Here is a 15335-nt window from a genome sequence, read left to right as displayed (position 1 = left end):
AAATGACCTTACACTTTGCATCAACTGCAGCTGAGGCCTGATGATGCTTTCAGAACAACTAGGCCATTTCTTTGGGTGGATCTGGCATCAAGGTGGGAGATTCACAACAGTGACACCCCCTCTTCTACACTTGGAGGGGGAAAAAGGCACCAAAGTTGTAGCAAAAATGATTCTCTAGATAAATGGATAAAGAAACTATGGCATATATACGTAATGGAATATTACTTAGCAATAAAAGATAATAAAATTATGGCATTTGCAGGTAAATGGATGGAATTAGAGAATATCATGCTATAACTGCACATATGGTATGACACTACCTCATGTACAACCACAGAAATGTAAAGTTGTGCTGCTATTGTGTACAATGAATCAAAATGCATTCTGTTGTCATATATACCTAATTAAAATAAATTGTTTAAAAAGAAAGAAAAAAAATGATTCTCACAGGGGGAACTTACGATCTCACCCACACAGGTGACCCAGGGACCTAAGCAGCTGAGTTGAACCCTGCCAGGTATGTCCTAGACTGCGTAGTTGTGAATAAAACCAAGATTGGGGGAGGTCACAGAGTGAGAAGAACATGAAATAAATCCAAGGGTCAGCTTGAGCATTCACGAGGTAAGCATATTTGACAAGGACTTCATGTTTCCAAGCCTCAGTTACTGCATTTGTATGGTAAGCAAAGCAACTTACAAGGCTGTTGTGAAGATCATGTAGGATAATGGGTGTCAAGTACCTGGCATGGTTGGAAGACACAATAATCAGAGGAAGCTCCATTCTAGACTGTATGGAAGGCTGCGTCCCTGGTGGGTAGAGAAGAGACAGCAAATTAATGTTAATATACAGAAACAGTCAAGTCCTAAGGCTTTACATGGATTCAAAGTCTGAAGAGAGAAATCCTCTCCCTGTCATGACTTTTGGACAATATCTATGCTATAATACCTCTTTTTCTAAAATGAAACTCTTAGAATTAGAGGAGTTTGTTTTGTTTTGTTTTGTGATGCTATGCTGTTTGGTGGTGGTTATTTTATTTGCATTTAGTAGGTTCTGCTTGTAGGTTTGGGAGAGGAAGTTCATGTTTTCAGTAGGGGAATAAAATAGCCTATTGGGGTCCCATGTTATGGGACATGGATGGGTCATTTGTATGTCTTCACATGTGGTTTCACCTTTTCTCATAATGGTGAGACCCTGAGAAAAATCACACTTTTTGGGTGCTCAGTTTTCTCAATTATTAGATACACTGTAATTTCGATGTCAGCTCTTTATTAGTAGTATTATTGTCCCTGTTTTTTAGGGAATGCTTCTCCATAGCTTTATGATGTGAATTTAGAGTATTTGATTTCTGAGTTTTGGGGTTTCGGATATTGCCTTCACTTTTCCCCTTCGGTTACCTGTTGGTTCCCACAGGCAAAAGTTCCCCATACAGTCCCACTTTCTGAAGACCTCTGTGGGGTCTTCAACCAACTTCAGTCTAAACTAATAAGACACTTGCTTGCTTGATCTCTCTTGCCCTGATTTTCCATGAAGATTGTAACTCCTTTGGGAACATATTCCAGTTGGCTTCTGTCTCTGTGGAGATACAGTAAGTGATTGGAGACCATCTGAACTTTCATGGTGGTGGCAGGGACTAACACACTATTTCTTCTGCTGCTTTGGAATAATGTGGCCCTACAGGTGGTACACTACCATGTTTTAAGAATCCAAGTCTACCTTGCCAAAGTAGGATCAGGCATTTCCTCAGCACAGAGAGGGCATGGTAAGATGAAGACCTCCAAAGCAGAGCCCAAACAGAAGTACCACTTTCCCTTCATTGTCTCTAAAGATTTCTTTCTACCTCACCTGGGGGAATCAGGATTGTGCTCTTTAAACTGGGAGCTCCTGGAGTTCTGTTCTCTCCACCATTCTTTCCTATAGTCATGTCTTTCCACTCTGTCACAGCTGAACTAGAGCCCACACAATCGGTTCAGGTGTACAGATGTTTATACAACAGTGCAAGGGAGTCGCAAAGTACAGGCGACCCAGAGATTACGTGAGTTACAAGGACAAAGCCTCGCATTACTCAGTTAGCTTGGCACAGGTTTAAAGCATTTGGTTCTACTCAACAAACATTAAACAGTCCCTTCCTTGCTCTCCCAGCTTCCCCCCTACCCCAGGGCTTGGCCCCGCCCCTCCCCCCATCTCAAAGCCCAGTCCTTTGTCTTCACTATCCTGTCTTTATTCTTGCTGGGATTGTTGGGCTTTCACCAAGACTATGTTTCTGTTTCCTGGAAAAACAAGGACAGAGTCCATCAGGTGGATGCATCACTCCGCTAAGCTTCAGAGCAAACCCTTCTTGAGAAGACCTTGGGATCCTGATTGCCTTTTGAAATTTGCCCACAGGTCTCTCATTGTTAGGATTTCTAAAAGCCTAATTATCTCTGCTGAGCTCTATCAGAGTCTTGGTCATCCTGGGTCTTCCCAACTCACTCCTTTTCTTGTTCCATGGAACTCTAAAAAGCCCTCAGTTCATTAGAAGACGGCCCCTGGTGCACACATCACCAACTGTGATCCACAGCTCCGTCCTGCCCTGGTGCGTCCCAGCAATGCTGTGTATCTCCCAGTCTCTACAGACTAGACCTCCTTCCATCCCAGCCTCCCAACAATCTGGGTCCCTGGAGGATTTCTGAGGAAGTAAGAGTTAAAAGAGTTTTACTATAAAATTCCTAGGAGAGAGGCATGAAAATATCCAATCCCAACACATAAAGAGTAAGAAAAAGAAAATAAACAAACATATTATAATTATATCAGGGATGTGCGGACTTATACATAAGATTTTTTCCTTTTTATTCTTTTTTCTTCTAAATGTCCATGTGCATTACTTTATAATTAGGAAAACCACTATTTATAAAGCAAGTAACCCTCTATCACCCAGCAATGCCATTAGGAAGAGGCTGGGTTTCAGAATTGTCATTGCTCCCCTGCCCTGTCATCTCTTTGCAATCCTCAGTTTTCTCATTCATTTATTTATTTCTCACTTTGTCCATCCATTTCCTGTCACTTCCTTCAATATCAGTAGCTAATTTCATTTCGTTCCCTGAGTCTTCATATGTTTCTCTCCATTTCCCAGACTCAGAGTTGGGGCAGAAAGATCGTGAGAAATAGCAGAGTCACAATCAGGTCAAGGCACTTACAACCTGGAGGGCATTTGTGTCAGTCAGGGCTCACCAGAGAAACAGAACCATAGGAGAGAATGTACATGAATATAAACAACTGGGCTGGAAGGAGTAAGGCTGGGCTGGTTAAGGGCTCTGAGTACCAGGATGTCATAGAGCTGAAGAAATTGGATGTCCCAAGTCAATCAGAAAAAGCAAATTTGCCCTTCCTCTTTTTGTTCTGTTTGGACTTTCAACAGATTGGGTGATATCTGCCCATACTGCGAAAGCCATCTGCTTCACTCAGTTCACCAATGTTAATGCTATTCTCCTGTGGAAATATCCCCCTCCCCAAATAATGTTTTACTACTGATTTGGACATCCCATAGATCAGTCAAGTTGATATATAATTTTAACCATCTTGAAGAAGGCAGAATTCTGAGATGGCAGGAGCTTGGATACCTGAGTCTCTGAAAGGAGGAGAGTTCTTGTCAACTGGCATTGGACTTTGTATAAGTGACAAATGAACTTTCCCTTTGTCAAGACTCTGAAGTTGGGGCTTGCCGCAACCCGGCTGGGCACAGAATCACAAGCCACTCAAGCAGGAACAAAACTTTATTTTTAAAAAGGCCACCAATGCCCCGTGCGCGCCCGGCTAGCCAGCTGGTCCACACACGTGTGTGCGTCTACCAGAACCGGCCCGGACCTCCCCCCGAATTCCCGCCTACTATCCTTCCCCAACCAATGGGAACTCTCTAGGAGTCCCGTAACATGAGTCCCTTAGCAGGCCGAGGTGAACAGCAGGAGTCCAATTTCCATATGAATGTAAATCTTAATATAATCGTATCATCTCAATGGCTAGCTGACAGTCACCTTAACCAAAGGTGCCATGCATCATAATACTTTGCTGTGGCTCCTAGCAAGGGCTGGGCTTGTGGCTCAGTGATAGAGCACTTGCTTAGTATGTGTGAGGCACTGGGTTTGATCCTTAGCACCACATAAAAATAAATAAATAAATAGATGTATTGTGTTTACCTACAAGTAAAAATATGTTATAAAAAAGGCTCTGAAGTTTAGAAATTCATTTGTTACAACATCAGTCTAATCTGACTAATTGTACCTTATGTCTCTCTCCTTAATTCTCAGGTCACTCCCTCAATCCTCTCTCCTTAATTCTCAGATCACTTACAAAATATAAAGCTTATTTTGTTAAAAAAAAAAAACTTGTAAAACTACCTTAATAAAATATAAAATATTTCTCCTAGTTTTTCCTTTTTCATATATTTGTGTTACTTATATTTAAATTGGTTAGAGTTTGTTGTTCCTAAAAAGCAAATCAGTCAACCAAGAAGCAGATGTTGATTTCATTGTACAAAAATGTAAGGCTACCAGTATGTCCTCCACCCTAAAGCATTGGTTCTGGGTAAAATCAAAACCAAGATCCTATATTAGCTCCACATGACTTGGTTGCCTGAACCTATGTCCTATGGATATAAGAAAACAGTGGATTTCTAAGATGCCACCTATCTCCACTCTGAACTAAAGCAGACCTTCTCTAGCTGGAAAGACTCAATGGAGAGCTGTCTATGGACACTACAAAGCATATTTAACTAGATTCTCTTAAACACGTTTTTTTAGAAAGATAGTAATTGAGGCTGGACCACACACCACATTGGACCAGGAACAACCAAAAATCCTGTTTCACACAGTCTTAAGTTGGTAGAATTGACTGTGCAAAGAAAAGCCTGATCCCAGCGTTTGTAGCCAAAAGAGAAATAGGAGGACTCAGAAGGATGATGGAACTGGGGAGTGGTAGGCCAGAAACAAGTTAACAACCCAGTATAATCACTTGTGACAGAAGAGACCCCAAAACTGCAGGAAATGGCTACAACAAACGGTGAAATTGGGGACATCAGACAGAATCCCATGGAGAGTCCCAGGATATGGTGGGGAGCTAAGTTTTCAACATGCTCTCAATGTTTAGTGTAGTGACATTGCCTTCAGTGGCCACACAGCAAATGCAGAGGGGGTAACTTAGATGAATCAAACTATTAGCTTTATTGTTACTTAGAAAGTGAACCTCAAAACCCACAATTGGTTGCTCAACCTAAAAAAAAAAAATATCTCCTGCTACTCCATAAATAATTATCACCCATGTGAAACTAAACAGGAAATGAGAAAGCTTGGTTCATCCCTGGAGAGATGCCACGGATGTGCATTGTCAGAGCTGCCGTTACAACATGGATCACTGACTCATGGCCAGGTGCCCTGGTTGGTTACTATGCCCTTGGGGACAGAAAAGAAGGTACAGTACCTGACTATGATCTGACTTCTAGCATTTAACAAGCTGAATGGAATTCATGTGGGAGGTAAACTATTGTCTCTGAGCAACAACTTTCAGCACCCTATCTGATATCTGCATTAGTCTTGTATCATGTTTTTGAAGATGAACATTGTTTTAGTGGGAATCTGTTCCCACTCAATCATGGGCCAATTTTTCCTCCTACAGGTACATTTGTTGACTTTGATATATCAGTGAATATATTTGTATATAGTGTTTCTTGTATATAGTTTTTCTTGTTATGAAACATTATATAGATTTAATAAGTTCTTCTTCTTTCCTAGCTCCCCTGAAACTAATAACAGCGGTATTGAGAGTTTTCTATGGGCCACATCCTGTCCAAAGCTTTTTGCATGGATTATCATGTTTTATTCTTACTCTTTCTCTAATATCTAAGTACAATGATCCTTATTTATCAAATGAGAGAACTGAATTTGAGAGTTTAGGTGATTTGCCCAGTGTCAAAGTCACTAAGAAAGATTTGCTTTGAGGTCTTTGTAACTAAAAATCTATAAACCAGAAGTCTGGTGTTTCTGTCAGCATAGAATTGCTATTTCATTATTCTATTCCTATCACTCAGAGTGAGATTTTTTATTTTATTTTATGTATTTTGTTTTTTTTAAACAGAGAGAGAGAAAGAGAGAGAGAGAGAGAGAGAGAGAGAGAGAGAGAGAGAGAGAATTTTTTAATATTTATTTTTCAGTTATCTGTGGACACGACATCTTTGTTTGTATGTGGTGCTGAGGATTGAACCCGGGCCGCACGCATGCCAGGCGAGCGCGCTACCACTTGAGTTATATCCCCAGCCCCAATTTTATGTATTTTGTATTTATTTATTTATTTTTGAGATGAGTGGGAGACTGTGTTGACATCTCCACCGACCATTCCACCACTTTTTGGTGTCATCAATATCCCTATATGGTCCCATCAGATCTATGAGTTGAGATATCCTGTGCCTGAGGAATCAGAGGCAGAGTAAGCCAGCCATACTATTTTTTAAACTTTTTAAAAAATTAATTAATTTATTTCTTCTAATTTGTTATACATGGCAGCAGAATGGATTTCAATCATAGTACACAAATGGAGCACAATTTTTCATTTCTCTGGTTGTACACAAAGTAGAGTCACATCATTCGTGTCTTCATATATGTACCTTGGGTAATGATGTCCATCTCATTCTACCATCTTTCCTACCCTCATGCCCTCTCCCTTCCCCTCCCTCCCTCCCCTTTACCCTATCCAAAGTTCCTCCATTCCTCCCATGATCTCCCCATCCCCATCACAGATAAACATCCACTTATCAGAGAGAATATTCAGCCTTTGGTTTGGGGGGATTGTTTTACTTCACTTAGCATGGTATTCTCTAACTCCATCCATTCACCTGCAGATGCCATGATTTTATTCCCTTTTAATGCTGGTAATATTCTATTGTGTACATATACCAAAGTTTCTTTATCCGTTCATCTATTGAAGGGCATCTAGGTTGCTTCCACTGTTTAGCTATTGTGAATTGAGCTGCTATAATCATTGATGTGGCTGTGTCACTACAGCATGCTGATTTTAAGTCCTCTGCATATAAACCAAGGAGTGGGATAGCTGGGTCAAATGGTGGTTCCATTCCAAAGACTAGAATTTTCTAAGGAATCTCCATACTGTTTTCCAGATTGGTTGCACCAATTTACAGTTCAGCCATACTATTTGCTAAGTGTATTCTTGATTGCTGCTCTGTTTGGAATCAGACATGATGCTTGGCTGAGAAGTTTTAGTGCCTTTACTAATTTATTGTTGAGCAAAATACTTAAAATGCTCACCCATGGAATTCCTGGCTTCTAGAAATAGGTTAGATTTCTAGAAGTGCAGGCTCCATAATGGATAGTGCCATACACGGTATTAAACACCCTATTCATGGAACATTAAAATTCATGAACTTTGCTCTAGCTTTGCTTTACTGTTTAAATTTCTTCACTGGGGGTATTAAGCATGTGGGAGTATTAGACTTGTGGGCTACGGGCCCCATTTTATTTTACTGCCCAAGTATGTTTAGTGTAATATTTACAATAAGATACACATTTCCAAAGAAAAATAGTGAGGTAAATTACTACGCCGATGTATAAAAATGTGGTCATGATATGCAGTCAAATTTTTTAAAGTAAAAAAGAAGAGTAAATGAAGAAAATGCTCACTTTTAAAGACAGGCTTATATACATATGTTTAATCAGCTTTTTCACTACTATGACTAAAGGATCTGACCAGAACAGCTATAAGAAGGAAAAGTTTATTTGAGGGCTGACAGTTTCAAAGGTCTCAGTCAGAGAAGGGCAGCCCCATTCCTCAGTGCTTGAAGTAAAGCTGAACATCATGGAGGGAGAGGGTGGCAGAGGGAAGCAGCTCACATCACAGTGATCAGGAAACAGAGAGACTCTACTTCCCTGATACAAATATATACACCAAAATACCCAATTCCCACCTTCTCCACCCTCAGCCTACCACTTCAGTCACCTCTCAGTTAATCCCTATCAGGGGATTAATTCACTGATTGGATTAAGACTCTCACAACCCAAACGTTTCTCCTCCAAACCTTCTTGCATTGTTTCACAAGTGAGCTCTTGGGGAATACCTCACATACAAACCATAACAACATATGTAATATAGGAAAAAAATGATGAAAAATTTTGGATTATTGACTGCCATGTGCATCCCTCTGTAGCTTTTCTAAAGTATTATGTTTTTGTTTATTCTTTCAAGAATTGTATTTATAATTTCAAGCAAAAAGAAGTAAAGGAACCCTTATCCACTGTTGGTGGGAATGTAAAAATTAGTATAGCAACTATGCAGAACAGTATTGAGTTTTCTCAAAAGTCTAAAAATAGAACTACTATATGATGCACTCCTGTGTATGTATTCAGAGGAAATGAAGAGGTACAAGACACAGAGACACCTGCCTGTTCAGGTTTATTGTGGCACTGTTCATAGTAGCCAAAATATGGAATCAACATAGAAGTCCATCAACAAATGAATGAATACAGAAAACACAGTAACATATACTAAATGGAGTATTATTCAGACACAAAGAAGAATGAAATCATGCCAGTTGCAGGAAAATGTACAGAACTAGAGAAATCTTGTGAAGTAGATACAGAAAAAAAAGATAAGTATTGCATGAATTCTCTCATATGTAAATCTAGATTAAAGGAAAGGAAAAAGAAAAGACAACCTGAAAATAAATAGTAGAGGGTCTGCCGCAGTCTGGCTGGGCACAAATCACGAGCCACTCAAGCAGGAACAAACTTTATTTCCAAACTCCACTAGCACACTCCCCGGGAACTTTCCCGAATGCCACGTGGCTCCTCCAGGAACAGCACACACCAACTGGAAATCCCTCCTCCAGCACTTCCCCAACCAACTCAAACTCCACAGGAATCCCTGAGAACTCCAAAGTAGCAGGCAAGGCAGAGAGCAGGGGTCTAATATACAATTGAATACCCAGCTTAACATAACCATCATCATCTCAATGGCTTGCTGGCATCACCTCTCAACCACTCGGTTCTGGCAAAAATGCCATGCGTATCCCAACTTGTCTGTGGCCCTCAACAAGGGTCTACTAGGGTTGGGGAAGGGGACCAAGAGGAGAAGGAGAGAGAGGCAGATGAGAGGGGATAGTAGAGGTAAAATATGATCAAAGCATTATATATGCACATATAGAGATGTCACAGTGAAAGCCATTAATATGTAAAACTAATATGCATCCATAATTATAATAAAAACAGGCCTCTAGGTTTATAATTGAAAATTGTTAGGTCACCAACTTCAGGATATTATCTTAAAAAATATACAGTTTGTTGTGGAAATTGAGTTCTGCTGGGTATTTTCCTTTGACATCATCAATGTTTTCATTTTTTTATTTTGTAATTCTTAGAAACCCAGTTCTGAAAAGTCAAAACTCCCCCCCACCAAAGAATCAGGCAGGAGCTTCTTTCAGTGTGCTGAACACTGCTTGAAACAGACAAGGCCTTAAGAAAATGAGCAAGAAGGGGCCACGGCTGCAGCTCAGTGGTAAAGACCCTGAGTTCAATCCCAGCACTGCAAAAATAAAGAAATAAAAATAATAATAAAGAAGATGAGCAAGGAGTGGGACATCTTGGCATATAGCTGATTAACAGCCCTGAGATGCTCCTACTACAACCATTCGAATCCAAAATATATCAGATCTGGAGCAACCAGGAGTGGTAGGGTAGGATTGGGGTGGGGCAGGGGTAGACGGGGCAGACGCTGGGCACAGGATAGGTGTAGCCTGTGTGTTGAACATTAAAAGTGTACGTAGGCTTGTAGTAGTCAAATGACATCCACAGAGGATAAAGTGATTTAGATTTTTCTCAAATTGAGAAATCAACAAAGCTCCAAAAATATTTCTTGTGAAGAATTTCAGCAATTTATCTAATAGCTCAGTCTTTTTTTTTTTAATCTAGAAATTTGTGGGATTCTTTTCCAACTCTAACTATGTATGAAAAGAATATACAGCCAAACATGGTGCTGCATGCTGGTAATCCCAGCGGCTCAGAAGGCTGAGGCAGGAGGATTTTGAGTTCAAAACCAGCCTCAGCAATTTATTGAGGCCCTCAGCAACTCAACGAGACCCTGTCTCTATAAATAAAATATTTTTAAAAAGGGCTGGGGATGTGGCTCAGTGGTTAAGAACCCCAGGGTTCAATCCCTGGTACCAAGAAAAGAATATACATTTTATAATTGACCTTAAATTTCATATCAGCATATTGTTATTTCATGTAATAAATTCTTGAGTACATTCTATGTACCAGGCTCTGTGCAGAGCAATGAACAAAATAGAAGAGGTCTTTGTGTTTATAGGATTTATAATCTAGACCTTCACTGATCAATAAATCTGATAGCTACTAGACACATAGGACCTGCTTGCCCTTTAAAACGTGTCAAGTTGAAATGTGCTATAAGTATAAAATACATACTGAATTTCCAATACTTCCAACATCAAATTGCTATTTTTGTACTGTTACATGTTGAAATTATAATATTTCAGACCTATTAGATGAGAGAAAGTATTTTGTTGAAATTAGCTCCACCTGTTTCTCTTTACTCTTTTAATGTGGCTTCTAGAAATTACTGGACTACCTATTCATCTTAAATTGTATTTCCATCAAAAGTACTTGTTTAGACCATAAGTTCTCAAGCCTCCCTGTACTTAGAATTATATGGGAGGCATTAAAGATACAGATTCCCAGGTTCCTCCTGTAGAGATTTTTATTCTGTTGGTCTGGACTGGGGCTCTGGTGCTGGTATTTCTTTTTAAACCTCCCAACTGAGACAATATGTAGTTGTTCGACAGACATAAATCTGTAGGAGACACAAATCTGCTTCAGCTGCCTGGGAAACACCCACTGAGCTACTCTCTTTGTTTGTAATGGTTTAATGCATTCTCAAATTGTTTGATACTTCTTTCTTCAAGAAGTTAGGCTAAAGTCCCCTTCTTTTCTCTGTAGACAGGTCTTAATAACAGACAGAAGTGATAATGTGTGACTTCCATGTCTAAGCCATAAAAAGCATGAAGCTCCTCTTAGCTTTCTCTCTCTCCCTGCTTACTGGTCCCTGGAGAAGCCAGCCATATTGTGAGGGCATTCAAGTAGCCCTGTGGCTGGGGAACTGAGGCCTCCTCCAACAGTCAGTAGAAACTCGACAGGTATGTCAGTGAACCTCCATGGAAGGAGATCCTCCAACCTCAGTCAAACTTTCAGATGACTGATTGCAAACCCAGCCCCCCCCCCCCCCCCCCCGTCCTGATGGAAACCTGAGAAACTGACCCAGAACCATCCAGATAAATCATTCCATCATTCCTAGGTTTCTGACCTAAGAGACCAAGCAAAATAATAAACATCCTTATTTTAAGTTGCTAAGTTTTTAAGTAATTTCTATGCAAAAATAAATACTTAACAAACTGGGACACTGGGTTCCCTGCTCCTCACCATTTCTTTACCAAGGCCATCTGCCAATGGTGAACCACCCTGGCAGCTCAGAGCCATTCAGAGTGCTGCACAGCTCTCCCAGTTAGGGGAGGGCCCAGTTATCTCAGACAACCATGTGGCTTTGATGACCCTCCCAATGGGCAGATACCCAGGGAGGTACCTTTGTGCCTGACTGTAGCTTTGACACCCCACTGTACTTACACCACATGGTACTTAGTGAGGACACACAAGAAATTTTTCTGGATCCTTTGATTTTAGCTACAGAAATCAATTTGATGTGTCCCTCTCTTTCTTCCTTTCAATCGGTTTTCAGTTTCCTTAGCAGCCATCCTAAAACAAAGTTTACTTTCAGATAGATCTGCTTACACACACACACACACACACACACACTTCAAACATTTCCCACTTCTTTCTTCATATGTCCTCAGACTTACAGCTGTGACTGTCTGTGATGATGATTTTACCCTGTCCCAAACACAGTCCTACCATTCACATCCCCTACGCTGCCTGGCACATAGGCGGTCCTCTGAGAAAGTGGTACGATGCACATTTCGCTTGGGATTTCTCCTGGAGGAAACAATAAGGAAAGCATTGTGTCATTCTTGGTCAACTCTTAACAGAAAGAACTATTGTAGATTTGTGGTCTTGGTCATGAAACTCTGCTCTAGTTCATTTGGCAATAATACTAACAGTAAAGTAATAATGCCCAACTTCCTTTTTTGACAACATTGTTTTAAGTTAAAATTTCTTCAGCTTAAAATTGTTTTAAGATTTATAAGGGAAGGAGTAAGTTTCAACTCACTGGATCCCCCAAGTTGCTCAAAACGAACACCTAAGTATCAACATTAATCAAATGCTTCGTGCTTTTTTCCAGGGCAAAAGTGGAAACAAAGATGACTTTATTCCTAGAGATTTTTTTCCTCTCATATTTTTGCCTGGCCTGAAATCAGACTCGTGTTCTAAAAAGGAGCGATTAAGTGCAGACCTCTGTTTTAACAGGATGTATTTAGGGCAGCCAAGAGCATTCTAAGTTGAAAGGTCTTAATCAGAAAGAAAAAAATGATTACTTGCCTTGACACATGTCACTTATTGTTATGAGGCACAGTCCATATAAGCAGATGATATTTCAGTTTTGCATAAATAACCAATTCCCCCACCATCACCCCAGCCCCTGCCCCGACTATAAATCTGCAGAGCATCTAATTCTAAGCCCCTTGTGTCTGGGACCTCCACCATGCTGCCAAAGGGTAATTCATCTCTCCACCCACCCACACACTTTTTAAATGTTCTTCTACTCCAGAATCTTTTCCTTATTCTCTTTAACCTCCAACAGACGATCCACGTATTTCAAAAGGTTCCTTGTTATTGAACTAATAACTGGAAACTCACCAGCCTACATGTTAGACGACTGAGCTTCACCCCTTTCAATAACAGACAAAGGAGAAGTCCACCAATGTTGTTTACCCACCTCGGCTTGTGTTTGTCTAATATTTGAATGGGGTTTTGTTATCATTAGACATTCCTGAACAATCGCTCTCCCAACATCAAGCACACGGAAAGGAACTGCGAGGTGAGATGCGTTGGGGGAGGGGACCAAAGCGGCGCCGGCGCAGCCCTCCCTGCTTGCTCAGCACCATCTAGTGGCGGCTGCCGGGAGCTGGAGACCAGAGCTCGGAGTGGTCCTGCAGGAGCATCCTCGCAGACGACAGGGGCACGCACGGTGCGTCTTGTGAGGATCACTCATGTACCCATTGCGAATTATTCACAATAAATGTTTAATCTTACTATTTAATCTTACGTCGTCTCGCATTTACTCCTTAACTCCTTCTTGACCTGTGAGCTGGGAATGCAATCATTTTAAAATCATCAAAGAAAGTGGTGCCTGGGAAATGCACACAGAGAACTTTCCAAAGTTAGATGTAAAAAAAAAAAAAATGACATTCTAACATGACCCTTTATTTATGGTCTTATTGGCCCTCAAACAACATTAGTATAAAATGAACTGATACACACACACACACACACACACACACACACACACACACATTCAAACTCCATGTCAAATTTTATCAAAGATACACTGAAGAAAACTAAACTTTTATGCATGACTCAGAGTTGTTAATTATGAACTCTATTTACTATACAAAGTTCTCAGGAACGATTATAATTTGGAACTGTTGGTTTCTACACTAAATGGTCCTATTCCAGTAAGTTCTTGTCTCTTCGTAGCTTTTTTTCCTTCTTCATTGCATCCAAAGTAATTTTACCTTCTTGTAACATTCCACTGGACCACATTCCTTAACTTTTTAATTTCTTTTCAAATGGTAAACAATCATATAACCAAATTTAGTGGGAAAATGGCTCATTTATGGTAATATATTGTATTAGATGAAATTTGTGACAACATTTTTGCCAGTCTTTTCCCACTTTATCCTGAGCTTTCAGAAAATTGGAAAGTTAATTGTTTAGTTAATATATTTGGGTCTACTACGTATTAAGGTATATAGATTTGTAGAGAAAATGTAGAAAAAGCCCTACTCAATTGGTACAACAATCTAGGCAGATACCATATTAAATGCTCCCAATGGTACTATTACATCAATTTCATTTCATGACTAGTTTATAGACTGCTTCCATTTGGAAATCAAATAGAGATTAATGAGAATTAACCAGACAGACATTCTTTACTTTCTACACAGTCATCAACTCCTTTTGAATGGACAGTTTAGTAGCTGAGACAAGCTGTGGAGATAGTAATCATCCAGGCTATTCTAACCCTGTTCTAGGAGAGCAAGTGGCCTCCTGGACACTAGCCATACTTATAGAGCAGAGCCCTGGTATAGAGTGAAGCCCACCAGGGTCCCATATCATAAATGTGATTCGCTTCCCAAAGTCAGAACCCCTTATATGCCATCTGATGCATATATCACGTAGAGAGCCCTCTTTAAGAACCAGAACACAAGAATACGATAAGAAAGGGAATATTTAAGAATAGTCTAACAAAGATGAAAAATTCTACAAACACCACAAAATCCAGGTTAATAGAATGGATTTGATGTCTTCAATAAAAAGAGGCAGTGCAGTACAGTGTCTGAGAGTTTGGACCACTTCACTGGGTGGCTTTGATAAATATCAACCTCTTTGCATTAGTTCCCTAATAACTAAATCTCAAAGCTGTTGGGGAAGAGTAATTCAAAGGTTAATATAGCACACTTAATACAGTGCTTATTTTGTTGCTTCTCTTCTGAATTGTTTTGCTTTAAATATTAATAATAGTACAAAAAAATTAAATTCAAAACCCAAATGATGCACATGCATGCATAACCAGGATTGGAAACCACCAGACCACACTTGTACCCAAAGTGTGCAAAAAAATTGTTAGGAGATGTCTTGGAGATGGGGTGAGAGGGAAGATAATATAATAATTCTTAATATAATGAAAAATAAATATGTTAATTTTAAGCTTTGATGCCATAACTGATGGGTTTAAAGACTTGCTTGGTAATGCTTCTAAATCTCTGCAAAAAGTTTAAGAAAAGTGATTTAGATTTAGATTAAAATCTAGGCTAGCACAAAGGGACTTGGCCAAATTTCAAACACTACAAAGCTTCAGCCTTTTGCAGGAGGTATCTTGAATGGGATATGGCACCCAGGGTCTTGTTCTCTCTGTGAGACAGGCCTGGGTATTAGACATATCCGTGGGTTTAAGTTTTTTCCCTTGCAGTCCATATGACTTTGGGAAAATTATTAACTTCTCTGAGCAATGAGTTCTCTGCAAAATAAGAATATTAATCTTGTCAATCATACGGCTTTGCTATAAGCTTGAATGAGAGCAAACAGCATGCTGTCAGCATGGTTCTGACACTCAAA

The sequence above is a fragment of the Ictidomys tridecemlineatus genome, chromosome 9 (genome assembly GCF_052094955.1).
Source record: "Ictidomys tridecemlineatus isolate mIctTri1 chromosome 9, mIctTri1.hap1, whole genome shotgun sequence".
NCBI classification, from domain to species: domain Eukaryota; kingdom Metazoa; phylum Chordata; class Mammalia; order Rodentia; family Sciuridae; genus Ictidomys; species Ictidomys tridecemlineatus.
The sequence above is the reverse complement of the archived record's forward strand: the minus strand, read 5'-3'. Positions refer to the sequence as shown.